Source organism: Canis lupus, chromosome 22 (assembly GCF_048164855.1).
Source record: "Canis lupus baileyi chromosome 22, mCanLup2.hap1, whole genome shotgun sequence".
In the NCBI taxonomy this organism is placed as follows: Eukaryota; Metazoa; Chordata; class Mammalia; order Carnivora; family Canidae; genus Canis; species Canis lupus.
This window is the reverse complement of record NC_132859.1, coordinates 51,074,068-51,093,211: the sequence shown is the minus strand read 5'-3', so window position 1 is coordinate 51,093,211 and position 19,144 is coordinate 51,074,068. Positions and strand designations below refer to the sequence as shown.

Below are 19,144 nucleotides of genomic sequence, written 5' to 3'. Positions count from 1 at the left end.
TGATTTTTTGCCCAGCTTCCTGACGTGGGGTGACTGAAAGCTACAACTTGGCTGTCCAGACCCATACTGGGACTCCAGATTGTTTTGTAGTTTCCACTTTCCCCAAGGATGGGAGCAGTCTTGCAAGTTGAACCCAGTCAACTTGATGTAAACTCCAAAGGGCTCATTACGGTAACAGGGTGTAGGACAGCATTGCCAGAGATACTCACTTCAAACCAGGGAATCCTTTGTGTTGTCACTGCCACTCTCACTCCACCACCTAAAAATATGTCAAATTCAGTGTTTAAAAATCCTCAACTGACTGCCCTCTGGACTCAGATGCTGGCTTCATAATCTGCTCTAGCCATTCATCTTTGTTTTCTGTTTTACTTCCTTGTTCTGTATTTTTTTTCCCTTTGCAGATCTGTTATCTCAACCTCAGTAACTAAGTCCTCCCTGCAGCAACTAACCACCCCATGTTTGGGAAACTGCCTGGGAAGTTGCAATGAGGGGAATGTGGGGACTGATAACCCATCAGAAACAGCTTAAAGGTCACCTCAAAGTGAAAACATCTGAGCTACAACTTATACAGAAAGGAATCTTATCTCAACTTTCCCTCTCTGACTGGAGGTTTATAAGAGTCAGTTGCCACAAATTGCCCTTCCAGCAATGCCTCCAGTCAGGGAGGTGACTGACCCTTGGCACAGGGACATTATGAAAAAACTGTGTAAAGAGGGCTCATCAGAACCTTCCACCCTACAGAGGTTAATCCTAATCCTGCCCCTCCCTCTATTAAACTAGTATATAAACCTTTATATAGCTGTTCTGGGAGCTTCTTTCTCCTTAGAGTATTCCTACATGCATAATAAACTTTTCTCCAGTTACTTTATCTATTCTCAGTTAACTCACAGGCCCAACCATTCAAATGGTTGGTAAAGGAAAGCTCTCTTCTCCAACATGATGAACTCATTCTAGCACAGACTTTGTCTTTCACCTTTGTAGACGCCATCAATGCCATGCCTAGTTTGTGCACCACTGAAACCTTGATCAAAGAATTACTGTCCTATGATCATTAAAGCAGAAAAATCAGAACCATCAGCAACTTTTTCCACTGCCTAAGATTTCCACAATTTTTTCCATTTCACAGTCTGTGCCTCCAACCAAGCAACTACACTAAAAGTTACTCTAATGACAGTCACTTGGTTGTTTATTAGACTCTTCCGGTAAGTTCACAAAATACAACTGACTAACAAAACAGGTAGGCAATTGCAATAAATACATGTCTGTCAATAATTACTTTGAATATAAATGGACTAAACACTCCAATCATGGGATCCCTGGGTGGCTCAGCGGTTTAGCGCCTGCCTTTGGCCCAGGGCGTTATCCTGGAGTCCCGCATCGGGGCTCCTGGCATGGAGCCTGCTTCTCCCTCTGCCTGTGCCTCCGCCTCTATCTCTCTGTCTCTCTCATGAATAAATGAATAAAATCTTCATTAAAATATCCCATTTATAACTGCACCAAAAAGAATAAAATACCTAGGAATAAACCTAACCAAAGAAGTGAAAGACTTGTACTCTGAAAAGTATAAAACACTGATGAAAGAAATTGAAAATGAAACAAAGAAATGGAACAACATTCCATGCTCAAGGATCCAAAGAACAAATACTATTAAAATGTCCATTCTGCCCAATCTACATATTTATTGCCATTCTTATCAAAATACCTCAGCATTTTTCAAATAGCTAGAACAATCCTAAAATTTTTATGGAACCACAAAAGACCCTGAATAGCCAAAGCAACCCTGAAAAAGAAAAACAAAACTAGAGGTATCACAATTATGGAATCAACTAATATTACAAAGCTGTAGTAATCAAAACAGTATGGAACTAGCATAATAAGAGACACATATATCAATGGAACAAAACAGAAAACCCAGAAACAAACTCACAATTATATGGTCAATTAATCTTCCCAAATAAAGATATACAATAGGAAAAAGTCTCTTCCAACAAATGGTGTTGGGAAAACTGGACAGCAAAAAGACTGAATCTGGACCACTTTCACCATACACAGAAATAAACTCAAAATGAATGAAAGACCTAAATGTGAGATCTGAAGCCATAAAAATCCTTGAAGAGAACACAGGCAATAAGACATCAGCTATAGCAACATTTTTCTAGATATGTCTCTTCAGGCAAGGGAAATAAAAGCAAAAATAACTATTGGGACTACATCAGAATAAAAAAGCTTCTGCACAGAAAAAAAACACAACTAAAGGGCAGTCTACAGAATGGAAGAAGATATTTGTAAACAACACATCCAATAAAGGGTTAGTATCCAAAATTTATAAAGAACTTATTAAAACTCAACAAACTGATGGAGAGCAAACTGATCGTTGCCAGTGGGCAGATGGTGGGGGATGGGCAAAATAGGGAAAGGGGAGGGGGAGGTGCAGGCTTCCAGAAGGACATGAGTAAGTCACCGGATGGAAGCTGCAGCACAGGGAACACAGTATGGTTAACAGTGGTGTCTGGTAACAGATGGTAGCTACACTTGTGGTTCAGCGAAGTACAACCTACTGAAGTTGTGTGGAATCACTAGTTGCACTGAAATTAATGTAACATTGTGTGTCAACTATACTTCAAACAAAAAGATAACCAACTCAAAACACATGCTTGAGAATATGGTAACTTCTTTATGCACACTCAGAAATGCAGAGTCCAGAGGGGGAAACGGAGCCAAACCGAAGCCGGTCCTATGCATCCTCTGTGCTGGCCGAGCAGCGGCTGGGTGCACTTCAGAGCAGGACCTGGGAACATTAGTTTCTGTCCCTGGAAACCAGACCCAGGTCTCCTGCTGGAGAACAACTGTGATCTCATGGAAGTTGAGGAAACAAGGATATTTGGCCTGGATCTAGAGACCATGCCAGCCAGCAGCTCCCTGCAGACCTCAGGCCTGGCTGCCCACTTCACCTGCAGTGCCTTTCCATCTACCTGAGGAGTCAAACTCAGTGCTGACCCTTGTCTGTGCTCAATCAATATTTCATCAAAGAATGACTGCCCTTGGGACGCCTGGATGGTCTAGAGGTTGAGCATCTGCCTTTGGCTCATGGAGTGATCCCAGGTCCAGGGATAGAGAGTCCCACATCGGGCTTCTTGTAGGGAGCCTGCTTCTCCCTCTGCCTATGTCTCTGCCTCTCTCTCTGTATCTTCCATGAGTAAATAAATAAAATCTTTAAAAAAAAAATAAAGAATAAGAATGACTGCCCTTAGGAGCATCGAGGTGGCTCAATCGGTTAAGCCTCCAACTCTTGGTTTCAGCTCAAGCCATGATCTCACAAGTTGTGAAATGGAGCCCCACTGGTCTCCTCACTCAGCAGAAAATGTGCTTGAAGTCTCTCCTTTTGCCCCTCCCCACCACCTGTGTACATGTGCTCACTTGCCCTCTAAATAAATCTTTAAAAAAGAAAAAAAGAACGGCTGTAATCATTAATGTGTTGCCCCCTGAATCTCCGAGTTTTAATTGGTATCTTCCTCCCCCAGCATTAGGAAGGGTGCTGAGGATGACTGACTCTTTCACCCCTAGTCTCTGTGTAACCTGGGAGGGATGGAGAATTTGGGGACAAAGAAAGTCTATCCTAGAGTGGCCAAATGAATTCTTTAATCCTTTATCTCTAGGATCTAAAGTTTCTTATTTTCAAGACTTAAACCATAAGCAAATAAACAAAAAGGATAGGAGTTTCTGGCTTCAACAAATCAAATAAGTTTAATAAAGCAGGACGTATCATTTGGCAGGAAGCAAAACCTAATAACCAGAATTTGGCCCAAAAGGCTGTTCCGACCTGCAGTGCCAATCCACAGGCCTGACACAGGGGTTCCTGGCAGGTAGAAGGGTGTGGGTAGAGCCTGAAGCAGGAAGGGTCAGGAAGGAGGTTGCAGGGGTGCCTGGGTGGCTCAGTGGTTGAGTGTCTGCCTTCGGCTCAGGTTGTGATCCCAGGGTCCCATGATAGAGTCCCACACTGGGCTCCCTGCAGGGAGCCTGCTTCTCCCTCTGCCTATGTCTCTGCCTCTGTGTCTCTCTCATAAATAAATAAACAAACACATAAACAAACAAACAAATTTCTTTAAAAAAAAAAAACACAAAAAAACAAAGGAGGTTGCATTGTACCTACTGGCTCCTACTGCCAACAGCAGGAGGACCTTCAAACTGGACTCAGCTCTGGCACCAGAACATGGCCTTCCACTGAAGTTTACTCACACTTTACAGCTCAGAACTTTTTTAAAAGATGGACAGATTGACTGATTTGAGAGAGAGTGCCTGCCACAAGTTGGGGGCGGGCAGGGAGAGAGAATATTTAAGCAGATTCCCTCACTGAGCGCAGAGCCAAATATGGGGCTCCATCTCATGACCCATGAGATCATGGCTAGGTGCCCAACAGTTCAGAATCTTTAAGCATCTGGTTTTTCAGCATCAACTGCCAGGCCTCATGCCTTCTGAGCTAAAATGTTGCATGTCACATATTACAGATGAAAACTACAGCTTGTATATAAGAGACATTGTCCATGTGGAAATGAACGCAGACCATTTTTGCTGATGTCCAAGACAAGGATACTCTTGGGTCACACCATTTATACAGATACACAGGATCTTATGCAGTCTGGGGAACATGGCAATACCATAGAAGTCTTGCAAGTCAAAAAATTAAGTCCACAAAATCCTATGCAAAACAGGACTGTACTGTCAGAAAAAATTAACTTTTAAAAAATATATATACATACATTTAAGTATATATAAAAAATATATATAAACACATATATAAATATACATATATATATATATGAACTTGTCTGGTCTGCATAGTTTTTGCCCATCCTTCCCGCTTTCTTAGGCTGACAGTGTTCAAGCCTCTCCAGAAGCTCAGAATTAGAAACCTGCCTCAATCACATGTCTGTCTCTTACCTTAACCCGACTTTGTTTTCTCTTTCCTATCTTCTCCTTCTGTGCCTTCTAAAGAGATACACAAACATAACTGAACAATGGAGACGTTATTTTTCTCTAAGAGGTCTGAGTTGTCCAAGACTTTGTACTTGGACCAGGAGATAGAAAAAGTAATGGTACAGTCATTCCCAAAAGGCCCCCACCCTCATATAAATGCTATCACAAAAAAAAAAAAACAAAACAAAACAAAAAAAGAATAAATGCTATCACATTCTCTGAGCAGCTATAGCTGGGTATTCTGAGCCAAATGGTATTAGGAAGTGAGTCTGTTTTAGACTGTTAGGACTAGCAGAGCCTTATTTTCATTATCTGCTATCATCTTTCACAAGGAAACTGGAAGATTTTAAATAAATGAAGCTATTAAAACACAGATCCCTGTCCTCACTTTTAATGGCAATACAGAAAAAAGAATGAGGCTGAGTTTGTCATGCTTAAGGAGAAATACTGTCTCTCTGAACTCAAGCTAAGGAAACTCCTGTTGGATGAAGTTATCATTTGTTCGTTTTAATTTTTACCATTTCCTGGTAAAAGAGCAAAATATTTTCTTTGAGAAAATTCAAAAGGCATTATTTTTTAAAAGATCTCTGATTGCATGTCACGAAATAAAAACTGTCATACTTTAAGGAGGCAGTCTCCTTTTTCCCCACTCTGAGCTATAAAAGAGGGTAATAGTATGAGGTACTGATGGTGGATAAAGAAAGTCCTCCTCCTGAGAGAGTAGAGCCAAATCCAGGAACCAAGGAAGCCCCACAGATGAGGAAATCTTGGGTGACTGAGCTTGCTTATATACATGCAGTTCCTGCACTTCGAGCTGAAAAAGTAAAGTATAGCTTAAGGGTATTATCCAGAACCTTCCAGTCAAGTAGTATTTGCAAAACATCCAAGGGAAAATGACCCCCAAGGTCAGGATCCCCCAGTCACTCCTCCTGCTGGTTCCTTTCTGCCCCTGGTACTCAAACTGCTGAGGTTTGCATAGTCCATGGGCCCCCCACGGGGCAGCTGGCACATGCCCTCACACTCCCCTTAAGATGCCACGAATCAATCAACACCCAGCACTTGCAAGGTTCTCTATTCAAGTCACACCTGTGTGCTGCCAGATGGTGGTTTTCCATATTGCAATGACACCCAAGCATTTAAAACTGTAGGGAATGTGGCTGCCCTGGCCTTCCTGGGGGTGTGACTTCAGCCAGCCCCTACTGCCCCAGACTGCTCACCTCCCCACAATCAGGACCTTTCATGCACTGCACTGGGGAATGACTCCACCTGCACAGGCTCCATAAACATCCCTCAGATGCACCACAGATGAAGAACACACACTGCCTTGGTAGAAGGGCCAAGCTACCTTCTCCAGCTGTGGGAAACCAATGACAACTGGGCAGGCCCTGCTGAGTCAGGTGCTACAGGAGTGCTGCCTGCTTCCCCTCTGGCCTCCCAATTGATAGTGATTAGCTCTTCATCTTACTATTCCCAGGATAGATGTTCAAACAACCTGCCCTGATTCCTCTACTAGGGGAGGGAACAGACTTGGCAAAGACCCAGAGAGAGGCCCCCAGTTAAGCCCTCTCAGGCAGCTGGAGTCTTAGTGTGTTGTGATTCCTTCTGGGCGGACACTGCACCAGAGCAGGGCTGAGCTGGCTTGTCACTCAGAGCCCAGAGCCCTGGGCAAACCAATATGGACCCTCAATGTCCTCAACTGTAGGGGAATCTGCCTATAAGGCCCATTGTGCAGAGTAAACGAGCAAGGAAACGAAATGCTTAACTCAGTACCTTGCAGTTGGAGCAAGCAATGTTAAACTGAATGGAGAGGGCCTCTGTGGGGCTGGGAGTGGGTGGACACATTCTGAGGGCCACATCTGACCCTGACAGGGGCCCTTTCCTTGGCCAAATTGTCCACCTGAGCTCTAATTTCTTGCTCTGGTAGCCTAAATTACAATTACTCTTTAACCACACCAGTGTTCGAAAGCAGTAGTTTGATGCAGAAATGACTCCAGCAATGCCTTATGCAGCATCAGAAAGGAAGTGAGGCCAGACCAGGTACAGGTCTTGCTGTGGGGCCAGCAGGCTCCTCAGGGTGGTCTCTGTCCAGCTCTAACAAGCTGATAGTCGGACCCTTGGGCCTGAGAATACTTGAACCTTCTACTGAGTCAAAGGACCTTCCTTGAGGAGAGTTCTTCCCGAGTCCCCCTGGGGCATGCCCAAACCCAAAAGAAGGCCAGGAGGGCACGATGTTCTCTGCTATGCATGCCGGGTGCTCCCCCACTATCAACTACTAAAGATGGCAAGCCCATGAGCCCCCTCTGCAGAATTACCTGCAGTCACCAGTGCTGCTCACCAATTATCTCTGGTTCTCCGCCCACCCACCGGGTCATGGTAGGATGGCCATCCCCATCCCTTTTAAAGTTAGAGACTGAGGAAATGTAAGCGAGAAGAGACTTTAGGAGCAGCAACCTTGGGCAAGATGGAGGAAGGGAGGAAGCCCCTGCTCTGGCCTGGCTCCCCAGGTGACCTCAGTGAGGCAAGCCTACAATGGACATACGGCTGGACATGTAGTGGGAGTGAGACATACCTGAAAGCCAGGGGTTCTGCAGCATGACCTGGTCTGTCCTCACCAAAATTCCTCTCCCTGCCAGAGGGCCCTAAGGTAAGACCCAACAATGTGGAACCTGAAGGACTGAATGGTCTCCTCACCATCTCCATTTGGAGTCTCACAGACCACTCAAATTAGCACCTCCAAAACCAAGTTCTTGATCTTCTACTCCCAAAATCTGCTTCTCCTCTAAGTTCTCCACCTCAGCAAACACCATGTGCCCAAGACCCACACAGGCCCCCAGGAGTCATTCCTGACACTAGTCCCTCACCCCTACCTCCCTCCACTTCCAACCTATACCAAGTCTCCAAAACACATCTCAACTCCATCTGCCTCTAACCACCCCAAATGCTGTCTCTCTGGGGCAGGCCAACAACATACCTTGCACAGAACAGTGGGCCCAAACTTTTGTGACTATACCTTCCACCAACATTTTTTGCAGCATGCCCTCTGTATGTATGCATTTAAAATTAAATTATACGCATGTATAATTGGTCTGCATGTGTATGTTGGTTAATTTCAAATATGAATATAATTGTAAGTTGCAAAATTTCCTTCCCATACACCATTAACTATGTTTCATATACTCTCTGAACACACCCCGCTTTCAGAGCAATACCCTGGCCTTCCAAAAGAAACGTCTAAATGAAACCTCCATCTCACTACCCTCCTATTACACATCCAGAGAGACCTTTTTCTTTTTTTTTTTTAAGATTTTATTTGGTTTGGTGCCTGCCTTCGGCCCAGGGCATGATCCTGGAGTCCCGGGATCAAGTCCCACATCGGGCTCCCTGCGTGGAGCCTGCTTCTCCCTCTGTGTCTCTGCCTCTCTCTCTCCCTGTCTTTCATGAATGAATGAATGAATGAATGAATGAATGAATTAAATAAATTTTGATGTCTGTGAGAAGGAAAGGGAAAAAGGGAATATACTTGCAAGATTCAACAGGGATTACTTTTTCAGACCTTTATGAAAAAAGCTGATTAACAGATAAATGTAGAAAATTTGCAAAGTTGTCAACAAAGCATTAAAAAGAATAAAAATCATCTCGTATCATATGATCCTAAACAAGCACTGTCAACGTACTAATGTAGTATGTCTGCATAAGCTCAATTCCATACTGACTATATCTTATAAAGTTAGGGTCTGTGGTGGAGACACAATGGGCATGGAGCCCATTGTGGTGCTAAAACTCACAACCCTGTGATCAAGAGCTGAGCTGAAATCAAGAGGTGGTCAGAACCAACTGAGCCACTCAGGCATCCCATACTTTGAATTTTCCTATCCGGGAAGACTGAGTTTCCAGGATCTATTAAAAGAGTGTACATTGATAACACAGAAATCATTACTGGAGTTGACTACAGGTATCCTGGACAGATTCATCCTTCAATGTTCGTGGTCACTTATGCTGTGAACTGGAAGGTCCCCTTGACTCACAGTCACTGACCAGACAGCAGAGGGGCTAGCAAGGTGAGCTTCATGCAGTGCTTTCCCTGGAGGTCTGCTTTCCCCACAGCCTCTGCAGCAGGTATCCAGACCCTGCCAGCCACTCTGGCAAAACTGATAAGATGGGAGCTGCTAAACTACTGAGAAGGTCCCAAAGGAGGCCAAGCCTCCATCAACTCTGCACAGGCTTGTGACCTCAGGAGCCCACCCCTTAGCACTCTGTAGCTCCTTCACCTACCTTCCTTTCGCCCATCATCAGCAATCACCAACTTGCTAGATGCTGTTTTTGAAAGACAGGGGAGGCTGGGACACAAGATATGTAGGCTGATCAGGAAGACTGCTGCTTTCAAAGCTTTGCAAACACAGCGTTCCTACTGTTGAGGGGCCTCAGATCAAGACCTGGTGTGGTAGCCTCAGCTCCTACACAAAGGTCCACTGAGTGGACACAGGCATTAAGTACAGTGGAACCATACTGCACACAAGTGGCAGCCACCCATCAGATCTTTCTGTGGCCAGCCCTCATATGCAGTCACAGCCTGGAATCAGCAGCAGGCTTGATTCACCTCTCCAGAGGTGGCTTCTCCCAACCTACCCCTACCTGTCCCCCACTATGCAAATGCGTGTGCACGCGCACACACACACCAAACACACACACCAGTTCCTAGATTTTTGTAAGCTACGAACTAGCAAAATTTTCCACAAAGTGAGGACTGACACAGTGTTAACCAATTTTTTAGTTTTACCAAGCGAGGATTTCAAAAACTAGCTAATCTGATAACATTTTAATACCAAAAAAGATACAAAGGACACCGTCTCAGTATTCAAACACTACATAAATTTACCTTTATAAGATACTTTCTATACTGTCCTTATTCTTTCATTTCTCTTCCATGCAGCAAAAATTTACTTCAAAAACTGCCATGGGCCCCCTAAGCCAATATTCAGGATTCCTGCTTCTCAGGAATGGTACCACAGATTTCTTCCATTTTTCCTGCCTTCCTCTTCACACCTGTTGTCCCGTTTTCTGTTTGCTTTGTACACAAGAGGGACCTCATTTCAGGGCAAAACTCGTTCCAGAAACCCCCAGATCTCACTTCAGGGCTCTTGTTCCTATATGCTTTCTTTCGTTTATGGAAGCAGTACTGGTTACAGGCAAGAAGATAAAATTCTGGCCTCACTCCTCAAACGGAGCTAGCATAATGACATCTCTTTAGCATCTAATATGGGGTTTTGCTCTTCCTGGCCCAGTCAGGACAGCACAAGTCCTGGATTTTCGATGGCGGTAAGAGCTAATGCACAAATGATAGGAAGGTTTATACTGGCAAAAATCAATACACTGCTTTCCTTTTTTTATACACTGCTTCTCTATCTTATCAACAGTGCAAGTACAGAAAATAATTTTAACTTTCCTCATCCCTAATAAAAATAAAGCCGTCTCAAAGAAAATGTGGTTATGTACACACAATGGAATATTATTCAACCTTAAAAAGGAAGAAAACTGTGACATATGTCACACCGTGGATGGACCCTGAAGACGTTATGCTAAGTGAAATAAGTTAGACACAAATGGACAAATATTCTGATTCTACTTCTATGAGGAACCTGAAGTCATCAGAAGGTTTAACAGTTGTCATTAGGGGCTGAGGTTGGGAGTGAAGAGTTAGTGTTTAATAAGTACAGAGTTTCTGTTCGGGAAAATGAAAAGGTTCTAGAGACGGAGAGTAGCAATGGCTGCACAACTTCTGAATGTGCTTAATGCCATGAAATTGTACGCTTACAAATGGTAAACTGTGTTACATGTATTTTCCCACAATAAATATTTCCAAAAGGCTGTCTCATTTGGGAAATTAGTTTAGCTCCTTTTTCATTTAGCTGTTCACTCAAGAAGCATTGTTTGTCTTGCTCTAGAACTGTTTATCAGAACTAAGTACTTTTTACCAACCAGAACAAGAAAGTACCTGCTTTCCAAACCTACTTTCACACCAAAAAAGGTATCTGAGAAAGTTCTGAAACCTGTGGCAATGCAAAGCAAAAATATAAGAACTGAACATGTATTAGCAACATAAGTAATTTAATATCTCAAAGAAGTATATACATACTGGGAAAACAAACTAACATGTAAAATAGATGTCTCCTGTGAAGTTCTTTTAAATTGACAGAAATGGTAGACTAGACAGAGAGAGAGAAAAGCATTATGCCACTTTATACTTGTTTAATGCTGATCTGATCTTGTTGCAATCTTAGCACAACTGAGTGAAGCAGGCAGGACAGTGAACACTCCCAGTATAGAGATATGGAAACTAAGCTCATAGCTATTAAATAATTTGCTCAAGATAAGGCCTCTGCTGGGGACTGAGCTCAAGTCCTTGGACTGAGCTCAGGTCCTTGGATCTGGTCCACTCTTCCAATCCAACAAAATCCTCATTTGGAATGATATCTAGAAAATTTTTAGAATGAAAGAGAATAAAATTCAGTCCCCCTGGGTTTTCTCCTTAGGGTTTCTGATCACCCAACCATGCTCAGAATCCCCAAGGCTGGTGGCAGCCAAACCCACAGAAGTTCTGGGTGGTGTCAAGTACACAGGTGAGAATGAAAGTTAGGGAAAAAAAAAATTTTTTTTTGTTTCAAAATGCTCACATAAAAGCTCTATAACATTTGTTTTATTTTTTAAACAGCTTTGAGATACAGTTGATATGAACTGCACTTGTTTAAAGTTTCTAATTTTATCAATTTTAATACATGTGAACACTTTTGAAGCCATCACCACAATCAAGATAGTGAACATACTCATCATCCCAAAAGTTTCATCTTGTCCTTGTTAATTCCTCCCTTCTGCCCCTCTCTGGTCCCCACTCCCCACCCCAAAAAGTCACAGACAGGGAAGCCTGATGCGAGACTTGATCCCAGGACCCCAAGATCACAACCTGAGCTAAAGGCAGATGCTCAACCACTGAGCTACCTAGGCATTCTTAATATTATTTTCTTATCTCTAGCTTACTTTATGTAGGAATACAGTACATAATACACATAACATAGAAAATATGTGTTAATCACCTGTTCATTGGGAAGACTTCTAGTTAACAGTAGGCTACTAGTTAAGCTTTGGGGACTCAAAAGTTATATACAGTTTTTTGAGCGTGTGAGGTTGGGTACCCTCATCCCCCATATTGTTCAAGGGTAAACAGTATGTAAAATATGTATGTAATATATAATATGTAAACATTTCCATAACATGTAAAGCCAGGATTCATTCCCCAAGACTAAGAGTTGGTTACATTTTTCTTAGTTCACAGGTGGAAACCTGAAGAACAATCTTCAAAATCTTATTCAAACACAGGGAGTAACGGGGCCAATTTCACTCAATAGAATTGAAAACATTAAGGCCTTGGGCAGCCCAGGTGGCTCAGCGGTTTAGCGCCGCCCGCAGCCTGGGGTGTGATCCTGGAGACCCGGGATCAAGTCCCACATCAGTCTCCCTGCATGGAGCCTGCTCCTCCCTCTGCCTGTGTCTCTGCCTCTCTCTCCTTCTGTGTCTCTCATGAATAAATAAATAAAATCTAAAAAAAAAAAGAGCAGTACCATATCCAAGACGGCGGCCAGCAGGAGGCTGATGAAGGAGCTTGAAGAAACCCGCAAACGTGGAATGAAAAACTTCCGTAACATCCAGGGTGATGAGGCTAATTTATTGACTTGGCAAGGGCTTACTGTTCCTGACAACCCTCCATATGATAAGGGGGCCTTCAGAATCGAAATCAACTTTCCAGCAGAGTACCCATTCAAACCACCGAAGATCACATTTAAAACAAAGATCTATCACCCGAACATTGATGAAAAGGGGCAGGTCTGTCTGCCAGTAATTAGTGCTGAAAACTGGAAGCCAGCACCCAAAACCGACCAAGCAATCCAGTCCCTCAGAGCACTGGTGAATGACCCCCAGCCTGAGTACCCACTTCGGGCCGACGTGGCTGAAGAATAAATACTCTAAGGATCGTAAAAACACTGAAGAGCTTACAAAGAAATATGGGGAGAAGCCACCTGTCGACTAAACTCTGCCACCACCGATTCCAGTGGGCGGGAGCGGAGACCCCGAGCAGCGCATTCAGACCCCCCGCAAAGCAGGACTCTGTGGAAAACTGACACGTGCCGCCGCCTGGCCTTTGCTTGCGGCAGTTACTAACTTTCTACAGTATTCTTAATCAAAAGTGGCCGAGGTAACTTGTAAAGAACGGATTAAAAATTTAAGATGTTCTAAAAAAAGAAAAAGAAAAGAAAACATTAAGGCCTTAATAAAATACACAAGAACAATCCATAAATGTTTCTTTGTTCCCAGAGAAGAAAACAAAAACTCATGAGGATGTTGGCAGAATTGTGCTGCTGTGAAAAGGCCTTATTCTCCTGCCAGAGACTAGAATGTTTTACACTACAGTATAGTTTGTTTTCAGGTGCTTTACACACAACTGCATTACCGATTGTTACATAAAGCCAAAAATTCAACGGAGTGCATTTTAAAGATCTTATTGGCTTTATTCAACAATTCATGACTCAGCCAGCATCTAATTCAGCAGACAGAAAGGAGCATGGAAGAGCTATACAAAATGAAAGGCTTTTACAGGCAGAAGTGAGCATGAACAAGGAAGTTACAATGGGCAAAAAAGTGGATTGTTTTTTGTCTGGTCCCTTTCCTTTAAGGGATGGCAGGGGCCTGTTAAGGCGGATTAACTCACTAGTGCTGATCAGGCATTTCCTGAACAAGTGGTTTAAGATTCCATTTTTGGGAGAGCTGAAGCTATAATTAAGTTAGGTCTTGGTTTGGCAACGTACGGCTTAGCATAAGGGACTCCATTTGAGGCCTGTTGTCTCGTGTTTAACACCGCCTTGTTTTATTTTTCTTTATACCAACTTGCACCCCTTCAATTTTACTGCATATTTAAGCACTGCCTTTTCCGCTGCCTTTGTCCTTCATGACAATGTAAGCTCTGTAAAGGCTGGGACCTGTCTGGCTGTTGTGCATTTGTCCATACCCCCTTGCACATAGTAGGGGTATGTGTAACAAGTATTTGTCAGATGAATGAAAGAAGAAGCATGCAAGCAATACTGTTAATACTAATTATCTAGGGAAATTCCACTTTATCATTATCTACATTGTTTTAAATTTTTATTAAGGTATCTTTATTACTTTTATTATCAGAAAAAAAATTTAAATGAGGGATCCCTGGGTGGCGCAGCGGTTTAGCGCCTGCCTTTGGCCCAGGGCGCGATCCTGGAGACCCGGGATCGAATCCCACATCGGGCTCCCGGTGCATGGAGCCTGCTTCTCCCTCTGCCTGTGTCTCTGCGCCTCTCTCTCTCTCTCTGTGACTATCATAAATAAATAAATAAAAAATTAAAAAAAAAATTTAAATGAGAGACTAAGAGAGGGAAAGAGAGGGTTCCGTGGGGACTGCCTTTCACCATGGTGATCACCATCCCCTGGGATAGGGTCACATGTGGAGATCCTTGCCTTGGTGACTGCAGAATCTCCCTTGTGCAGTCTCCGAGGCCCCGGGGCTGTAATGGCAGGCTCCCAGCTGGCCTATACTGTTCTAACAGTCCCTTCCTTCTGGAACCCTAAGCCAAATATCAAATGTCCTGTCTTATTTTCCTTCCCACAGGTTCTGCCACGACGTATCTTATTGAAGCATGCTGTGTCCCCAAACTGTGAGAATTTCTTTTCTTATACCTACAGAAATCTTAGTATGCCAGGGATGCATTGATAGGATGTACTACATCCTGTCAATGAAGTGAGAGCCTGAAAGATGAGATTCTCTGAAGATAAATCGGCACACACAAAAAAAGTCAGAACAACAAAAGACAAAAGTGAGATCAGACTCACCATCTCCTGCCATGCCTGCATTTTGTATTTACTGTAGATATCATTAAAATATTTGAGCGTAAGAACTGATGGCTGCTATAAGAAAAACTGACAGACAATGAACTCCCCAAGAATACGTACTGTTTCCTTCCATCTTCACATTCCCAGTGCCTAGCATGCATGTGACCAACAACCCAAGTAATATAACTATGTGCTGAATAAAACAACCTATGGGCATCCATTTCCAGGTAGAAGCAAAATGATCTTCTAGGACCAGGAATGGCACAAGTCAAGGATGAAAGAAGAAAGGGTAGGAAGTCTCTGTTGTACACATGACCAGGAGAAGAAAACAGTTAAAAGCCATATACGTCTCTCAGGGACCCCTGGAACTACTACTACTGCATCAAAATGGCCTGCTTCAGCCCTGAACATTCCTCCCTTCCCATATGAATAGTCTAGTTAATACACCTAAACCTTGCATGGAGATCCCACAAGTTTGGTAAGAACTGAAAACAATCTGAACTTTCTCTTCTTACCCTAAAGCTCAGGGCAACTGTTTTCAAGCTTCAGAAACAGATCCAAAAGTCAAGCATTCCTGAAATCTGCTTGTATTCCTTCTGTGACGCCTCTTCTCTATCTTCATCTTTGCAAAACGAAGAGTCTTACTCTTCTGAAAACTATTCACATGGACACTCATCAACCTTACCCTCTTTTTACGCTTTTGGACACTTCCATAACAGAGCACAGATATTACGACAACTCCACAAGTGCCATCTCAACAAATTCTACTCAAAAACAGCTATTTGTGTATTAGCAAAACCTGAGAGGTAAGGATTCTGCCTGAGTCCCACACAGTCACTCTATGTTGACCTCAGTTCATGCTGTTCCTCTTCCTACCTCCACCTCTAATCCAGCTGTAACCCCCTCATCATGGGGATGTGTGCAGGATCCCTGTGGAGCCACTGCCCTCCTGCTCAAGGCCCCCGGAATAGGCAGCACTCAAGTACAGGAACAAGCGTGGTTTCTCAGACACGCAGCTCACTGCTGAAATGACTTCCCGTGACAGCCACTTCTGAAATGTTACATGTCAAAAAGAAGAGTCCCTGCTAGGTAGCATGATTATTCACATTAATGTTTAGCAAATATGGTGGAACAGTGTGTTTAGGTCAAGGACAAAGAACTAGGACCATCCAGGTGGAGAAGTGAAAGGGAAACACCTGCAGCGCCTCCGCCCCCACTAGCCCTCAGTGGATAACAATGCTCTTATTTCACAGAGAAAGTAGAAGCACGCAGAAGACAACTTCGAACACTCCCTCCACAAATCTAACCACCCCCCTGCACCTTCATGGGCTGCTTGGCCAATTTTCGTGTCTGGTGATCCTCCACTTAGCCTTGGGGTACTGGGTCCCAAAGACACCATGCCACCAGTGTCTACAAGGCCAGCCTTTCCCTACTGGACCATCCCACTGAGCATGGCAACAAGCTTTAACAACAATAGCACTGGTCAGAAGCCTCTCCCTTATCTTTGTTCTCTTTTATAGTAAAACTCCTTTTAAAAAGCTATCTGCATTTCTTCTCTCCACCTCTCCCTTGAGCCACTCTTTCAGGTTTTTACCCCCATCATTCCAAGTACTCACTCTTTTCAATCACTCAATTCCATGTCACCAAATCCAAAAGCAGATCAACTTTCTCTGCAACAGGCTTCTCTTCACCCAGCTGCCGCCCATCCGAGTCCTCTTCCTAATCCATTCTTTTGCTTCTTCCAGGTCTCTTCTTCTCCCAGCCCCTAACCACTGAGGACCTGCAGCCCAGCCCTCAGACTCTGTCATGATTCTAAATACCTTCTTCAGGTAACAGTCAGAAGTCAGCCTAACTCCCTGGATCTCTGGCTCCTCCTACCTACTGAATCTGCAAGAGGAGACACCACAATATGCCCCAAACCAAACTCATAACCTCCCAGAGCACTTGCTCTTCCCACAACTGCCCCATCTCAGCACATGGCAGCTCCTTGCCTCTGGCTGCTCAAAAGAAAACTGGTGAAGCATCTCTGACCGTCCTTGCTCTTTCACAGTAAACTACTGCAAATCCTGTTGACCTCTCCTTTGCAAGAGATCCAGACTGCAGCACTTCTTCCCTCCACAGCTACTGCCAGCTCCAGCCCCCATCTTCTATTGCCTGGATGACTCCTAACTGGTCTTCCTGTTCTCTCTGGCTCTCCAGTCCATACCTGTCACAGGTGTCAGAGTGACACGGTAATGACACACATCACATCAAGGCATTTCTCCACTCTAAAGAAGCCAGTGGCTTCCATTCAAATGGCCCTTATCAGAAGGGACTCCTGCCACCTATATCATGTTTATGTCACAGGTGCTCTTTATTGGCCTACTTTTCTCCTTAGAACCCCAAGCACCTGACACAGCTCGTTCTCACTTGTTTGTTATCTGCCTCCCCTATCAGAATGTAAAGTCCATGAGATGTGACCCGCATCCACTGCTATGGCCTCAGCACTGAGAGTTACTCTATATAACACTTAGCAGAGTACTCAAACTCTGCTAAGTGAACAGGTGAAAAAAGTGTTGAATAACCCAACAGTATTGTTACAAATGTTGTAATAGCCACAGATACATTCACAGATCATGATTCACTGATCATGATTCACTGATCACTGATCATTCACTGATCATGATCATGATGATAACTGGCTGGGAAGACATACTGAAATAACTTGGGGGCAGAGAAGAGGGGGGTAAATTCCTCCTGACCTAAGTTAACAGAGCTTTCTCAGTACTCCCAACTAACAATATTAGTAATAATCCTGGGGGTGACCAAAGTAGAAGGTGCCACTGACTCAATGCTCACCGTGCACCCAGCTCTTCTGTACACCTGAGCTTCACCTCAATCCTACAGGGAAGGTATTTCTAGCCCATTACAGAGGAAGAAACAAACTCAAAAGGTTAAACAAGTCTCCCCAAGCCACAGAACCTGAAAACACACTTGGGACTTCGTCATCTATGTGGGCTTTCCTTTAAGATATCAAATGATACTACAATGAGGAGGACCGGGCCCAAATAATGGGTCTATTGGCTAAATGGACATCTCAGCCAAAGCTTCCTGCTACTGTTCTTCCCTGTGTCAGCATCCCCCATCCTAAGTAATCCTTCAGTTCAGAACAAGATGATTTACCCACTCCTGGTGCTGAAAGAGCCCTCTGTCAAAGCACAAACCCACCCAAACCCAAGTTCTGTTGCATCGTCTCTGGGAGAAGAGCACGGACTTAATCTGCCAGTTTCCAATATCATATTACAGTAAAAATTTTTCCTGTAGACTTCATTTTGGAAAGAAAAGTGCCCTAGTGGGTTGAGGAGGAGGATCACAAGTCTGGAAAGGCAGCCTATCTCCACTGCTGTCAGTATAACCCTGACAAGATGACCCATCTTGGGCAGCCTGGGTGGCTCAGCGGTTTAGCGCCGCCTTCGGCCCAGGGTGTGATCCTGGGGACAGGGGATTGAGTCCCGCGTAGAGCTCTCTGCATGGAACCTGCTTCTCCCTCTGCCTATGTCTCTGCGTCTCTCTGTCTCTCTCATGAATAAATAAATAAAATCTTAAAACAAAATTTAAAAAATGACCCATCTTCTACACCTCTCTCCAAGGCTACCTTTATGGTAATGTCTTCAGGAGCCTTTGATCTACTCAAAAATATCTCCAACGTATGAGCAGTGTTTGCCCAGTTACAAGACAGACACTCCCTTGAGAAAGGAAAGTATGCATTGGCTAAAAAGGAACTGGAAAGGAAGCAAAGATACAGGGCACAAAGTCCCACCAAAGAGGGAGACATCAGAGAAGCGCTAGATCCCAGTGTCCTGGGTCCGGAGTTGGAGTGTGGCCTTGAGAAGATAAACCACAACTGGGAAGAGATGGACCCAGCTGGGGGCCCTAGCTGAGGTGCCATAAACAAAGCCTGCCCCCTTGCTTGTCCCAGTCCAGGCACAGAACGTACTCTCGGGAGTGGAAGGAGAAGGGGAATGGAACAAAGTAAACTGGGCAGCCTGGGTGGCTCAGCGCTTTAGCGCCACCTTCCAACCCAGGGCATGATCCTGGAGACTCAGGATCGAGTCCCGCATCAGGCTCCCTGCATAGAGCCTGTGTCTCGGCCTCTCTCTCTCTGTTTCTCATGAATAAGTAAATAAAATCTTAAAAAAAAAAAAAGTAAACTTAAACTGCAAAAGCTAGCTCAGAACCTTCTAACCTCTCAGTATACAAAGAGATACCATGCGAAGAACTTCTG

General features: G+C 44.0%; 1 protein-coding gene and 1 pseudogene across 6 annotated transcripts in view; one reads left to right on the top strand and one right to left on the bottom strand.

Annotated features, from left to right (window-relative positions):
• Nucleotides 1-19,144, bottom strand: part of ABHD12 (abhydrolase domain containing 12, lysophospholipase) — a 66,507-nt gene that overhangs the window by 42,351 nt on the left and 5,012 nt on the right. The gene's annotated exons all lie outside the window — the stretch shown is intronic.
• LOC140614351 (ubiquitin-conjugating enzyme E2 L3 pseudogene) lies at nucleotides 12,591-12,984 on the top strand (annotated as a pseudogene).